At 38.5% G+C, this 5,600-nt stretch overlaps 1 non-coding gene across 1 annotated transcript; it reads left to right on the top strand.

Annotated features, from left to right (window-relative positions):
* Nucleotides 1-5,199: 5,199 nt before the first annotated feature.
* On the top strand, nucleotides 5,200-5,303 carry LOC127746105 (small nucleolar RNA R71). Its single transcript, XR_008007725.1, has one exon. It is a non-coding gene; the product is annotated as a small nucleolar RNA R71 (small nucleolar RNA).
* The last annotated feature ends 297 nt before the right edge of the window (nucleotides 5,304-5,600 follow it).

The following is a 5,600-nucleotide window of genomic DNA, read 5'->3' as shown; positions in this document are numbered from 1 at the left end:
TATTGGATGGTGATGGCTTTGGAAGAGGTCTTGCAAGCTCCACTCCCTTGTGTTCTTCTTTAAATTCATCTACCTTTTTGCAAGCTTCCTCAATTTCAACCTCTTCCTCTTGGTAGCTTTCTTCTAATTCAATCTCTTCTTTATTGCTTACCAAGGGCATGGAAGGTTGTGCATCTTCCTCCTTTTGTGGGTGCATCTTCCTCCTTTGTTTTTACATCTTCCTTTTCTTCCATGTGTGAGGATGGAAAGTTCTCTAATTCACTGGAGTATAAACTCCTTTGATTGGTTTCCTCACTTTCTTCCATAGAATCTTGCATTGTATCTCTTGGGAAGGAATTTGCTTGTTCCCCTTCTTGGTTCTTGATCATCGTCTGCACATAATTCTCTACATTTTTGACACTCGTCTTTATATCATGTAGGAATTCTTTCATGAGGAGTTCAAGATCTGATGGTATTTGAGATGAATAAGGAGATTGTGGCTCTTGATATGCATAAGAAGGAGGTGATGGTTCTTGATATGAATAGGGAGATGGTGGCTCTTGGTATAGGTAGAAAGATGATGGTTCTTGATATGGATAAAAAGATGATGGTTCTTGGTATGAATATTGAGATGGTGGTTCTTGGCATGAGTATCGAGGTGGCGGCTCTTAGTAGTTGGAATATAGAGTATTGAAGTTCCTTTTGTTTTGACTTTGCCAACCAAAATTTGGATAGTTCCTCCATCCACCATAATATGAATCACTACTCGGGTGTGAGTAGTAACCCATGTGATCTCTCTCCATTATTTTTCTTAGCACAAAACACAAAAAATAATTAAACGCATCATGTGGTAAATAGGAAAGCAAAGAAGATAGAACAAAAATTTTTTTTAATTTTTTTAGAGAAAAATTTAAATAGATTTGAATAAAATTAAAAATAAAATGCCTAATCTAAGCAATCAAACAACTAGTAGTTGTCAATCACATTCAATCCCCGGCAACGGCGCCAAAAACTTGGTGCAATATTTTATAACCCACAAACTAACCGGCAAGTGCACCGGGTCGTACTAAGTAATACCTTACGGGAGTAAGGGTCGATCCCACGAGGATTGATGGATCAAGCAACAGTTATTGAGTGATAAGCTTAGTTAGGCAAGCAAAAAAGGGTTTTGAGATATTCAAAAGGTTTAAATTCGAACTTAGAATATAAAAATGATAGACAAATAAATAAGTTGGGAATAAAATATTGAGAAGGCAGTTAAGCCTTCAGAGTTATCTATTTTTCTGGATTAACTTGTCTTCCTAACTATTTTAATCATGTAGGACTTAGTTCATGGCAAACTATACGTGACTAGACCGTAATTCCTTAGACCTTCCTAGTCTCCTGTAAAATTCATTAACTGCCAATTCCTTGGTCAATTAATTCCAATTAGAAGGTGATGATCAAATTTCATTTTATATGCCCCAAGAATCCTAATTATTCAAAAATAAAGGGATTATATGTCAGGTATCCCGTTAAATACAAACAATTAAAATTTCAGGATAATATGTTTTCAACATGTTGTTCAAGTAAAGAGCTTTTCCAAGTTTTACAAGAACTCAAATAGAAAGAGGGTCATACTTCCATTCCATCCAAATTCATAAAATAAAGAATGAAAACAATTATTGAAATATAAATCCATACATAAATTAAAATAGAAAAAGCAATAAAATCAATCCATACAAATAGACAGAGCTCCTAACCTTAACAATGGAGGATTAGTTGCTCATGGAATGTAGAATGTAAATTTTTATAGAATTCCCTAATGGAACCCCCCTAATAGAATGTACCTAATAGAAGAGAAGTCTCCCATTTTTATAACTAATCCTAATTAATTTAAAATCTAATATTTAAAATTAAGATAATATCTTTTCCTATTTTAAAATCAAATTTGAATTTAAATCAGAATTAACTAACTACTCCGCGTCTTGTAACGTGGGGACCACTTGGCTTCACTGGATCCGCGCCTAACTCGGGTGCTAAAATGGGGCCCAAAAATCACCCCCATCGTTTTCTGCATTTTCTGCACGTGGCACATGTCACACGTACACGTTAATCACGCGTATGCGTCGATGGTCTTTTCTGCAAGTCACGCAGAAGCGTCAGTCACGTGTACCTGTCGGTCACGCGTACACGTCGTTGAGCAAATCTTCAATTCACGCGTACGCGTCAGTCATGCTCACGCGTCGCCATGGATACCTCCAATTCACGCGCACGCGTCAAACACGCGTGCGCGTCACTCCTCGCAGCTATCTCTTTTGATTCTTGTGCTGCAAAAAACTCCATCAAATCCAGCCGAATGCTACCTAAAATAAATAAAATTGCACAAAACTCAAAATAGCATCCATAGTGCCTAAAATATATTTAATTCTTAATTAAACTCAACAAATTAGATGCAAATTCACTAGGAAAAGATAGGAAAGATGCTCACGCATCATGCGCGTCCTTTGCGCGTGCGCGTGGATGGTAAGTCACCATTTCTATGCTCAAGCGTCATGTACACGTTTGCGCCGATCACCACTATCGTCAGATCGACGTGTGCGCGTCATTCACGCATACGCATCGGTGACCAAATTCAAATTCAAATTCTGAAATTATCGCAGGCGTTCATTCAAAGTGAACGTGGCGTTCATTGCTCGTGAACGCTGATCCTCTTTCCACGCGTACACGCCATGCATGCGTATGTGTGGATTTCCAAAAGTGTCATCCTATACGTAAGCACCTTGTGCGCATGCGCGTCACTTGTGAACGTAGCGTTCATCTAATGAACGTAGGGTTCTCCTGCACCTCTCCTTTTTTTGTTCTTTTTCACCTTAAATTCAGCCAAAACTCATTTCAAAACAATATTCATAAATTAAACATATAGCTCATATAATTGCATCTTTGAATGAGATTTCACGAATTCTATGGTCCTTTTAAATAAGAGAAATAGGTAAATGACGTAAGTCATCACAACACCAAACTTAAATTTTGCTCGTCCCCAAGCAAATCAATATGAATTGTTCTAAATTATTGAAACTTGACCCTTAAAAAAAACTGTGTTCTTAATTAAAGATAGAGGCTAAGCATCAAATCATGTATGAACTTTGTTATTGCTTTCATCTCATAATGAACTTTCAACCTTTGAGGATCATTTCAAGTGTCTGCTCTTAGAGCCTGGTGCACAAAATTGTGATCTTCAATGGCGCCAACAACTTGGTACGCACAATTGTAATCTCAACTCTTTTTCACAACTTAGCAAAACTAACCATCAAGTGCACTGGGTCGTCCAAGTAATAAACCTTACGTGAGTAAGGGTCGATCCTACGGAGATTGTCGGCTTGAAGCAAGCTATGGTCATCTTGTAAATCTCAGTCAGGCGGATTCAACTGGTTATAGAGTTATGATAATTAAAAGATAAATAAAACATAAAATAAAGATAGAGACACTTATGTAATTCATTGGTGGGAATTTCAGATAAGCGCATGAAAATGCGTTGTTCCTTCTGAATCTCTGCTTTCCTATTGCCTTCATCCAATCCTTCATACTCCTTTCTACGGTAAGCTGTATGTTGGGTGTCACCGTTGTCAATGGCTACTAATGCACGAAATTGTGATCATCAACAATGGCGCCAAAGACTTGGAGCTCTCAAACGTGAATCACAATTTGTCACAACTTTGCACAACTAACCAGCAAGTGCACTGGGTCGTCCAAGTAATAAATCTTACGTGAGTAAGGGTCGATCCCACGGAGATTGTTGGTATGAAGAAAGCTATGGTCATCTTGTAAATCTCAGTTAGGTGGATTTAAATGGTTATAATGGTTTTTGAATATTAAGATAAATAAAGCATAAAATAGAGATAGAGATACTTATGTAATTCATTGGTTTTAGATAAGCGCATGAAGATATTGTGTTCCTTCTGAATCTCTGATTTCCTGGTGCTTTCATCCAATCATTCTTACTCCTTTCTATGGCAAGCTTTATGTTGGGTTTCACCGTTGTTAATGGCTACTTTCCGTCCTCTCAGTGAAAATGGTCCAAATGCTCTGTCACAGCACGACTAATCATCTGTCGGTTCTCGATCATGTCGGAATAGAATCCAGTGATTCTTTTGCGTCTGTCACTATGCCCAACACTTGCAAATTTGAAGCTCGTCACAATCATCCCATCTCAGATCCTACTCGGAATACCACAGACAAGGTTTAGACTTTCCGAATCTTAGGAATGGCCGCCAATAATTCTAGCTTATACCACGAAGACTCTGATCTTTCGGAATGGAGGCTAAGAGACACGCGCTCGATCTAAGGTAGAACGGGAGTAGTTGTCAGGCACGCGTTTATAGGTGAGAATGGTGATAAGTGTCACGGATCATCACATTCATCATGTTGAAGTGCAGTGAATATCTTAGAATAAGAATAAGCTGAATTGAATAGAAGAATAATAGTAATTGCATTAATACTCGAGGAACAGCAGAGCGCCACACCTTAATCTATGGTGTGTAGAAACTCCATCGTTGAAAATACATAAGTGATAAATTTCTTACTCAGCTGACCCACTTGTGCCTCCAAATTTCTAATGGAGGACCTTGTTTCACTCATAAAACTTAAAGTGGCCTTAGATAGATCAGATACTATGTTTGCTAAGCTAGAGGGGCTTTGCTCAGAATTCTATGTCTGTTACTGAGAAGATGATGGAAAAGGCTTGCTATTGCTAAACCTGTTTCTTCCACCATTATTAAAGCCTTGTTGAGGCTTTTGTTGATCCTTCCATGAGAAATTTGGATGATTTCTCCATGAGGAATTATAAGTGTTTCCATAGGGTATACCCATGTAATTCACTTCTGCCATTGCAGGGTTCTCAGGATCATAAACTTCTTCTTCAGAAGATGCCTCTTTAGTACTGTTGGATGCATTTTGCAATCCATTTTGACTCTGAGAAATCATGTTGACTTGCTGAGTCAACATTTTGTTCTGAGCCAATATGGCATTCAGAGCATCAATTTCAAGAACTTCCTTCCTCTGAGGCGTCCCATTACTCACAGGATTCCACTCAGAGGTGTACATGAATTGGTTATTTGCAACCATGTTAATGAGTTCTTGAGCTTCTGCAAGCGTTTTCTTCAGGTGAATGGATCCACCTGCAGAATGGTCCAGTGACATCTTAGAAAGCTCAGATAGACCATCATAGAATATATCTAAAGCATGCCAGAAGGGCACTTTTTGGTCAACTGCTTGTATCTTTCCCAAGCTTCATAGACGGATTCGCCATCTTTTTGCTTGAAGGTCTGAACATCCACTCTAAGCTTGCTCAGCTTTTGAGGAGGAAAGAACTTGGCCAAGAAGGCCGTGACCAGCTTATCCCAAGAGTCTAGGTTATCTTTAGGTTGTGAGTCCAACCATGTTCTAGCTCTGTCTCTTACAGCAAAGGGGAAAAGCATGAACCTTTAGACTTCAGGATCTACTCCATTAGTCTTAACAGTATCACATATCTGCGAGAATTCAGTTAAAAACTGATAGGTATCTTCTGATGGAAGTCCATGGAACTTGCAGTTCTATTGCATCAGAGAAACTAGTTTAGGCTTCAGCTCAAAATTGTTTGCTCC

The sequence above is a fragment of the Arachis duranensis genome, chromosome 3 (genome assembly GCF_000817695.3).
Source record: "Arachis duranensis cultivar V14167 chromosome 3, aradu.V14167.gnm2.J7QH, whole genome shotgun sequence".
In the NCBI taxonomy this organism is placed as follows: Eukaryota; Viridiplantae; Streptophyta; class Magnoliopsida; order Fabales; family Fabaceae; genus Arachis; species Arachis duranensis.
Note: the sequence above shows the minus strand (reverse complement) of the source record. Positions and strands in the feature narration are given on the sequence as shown.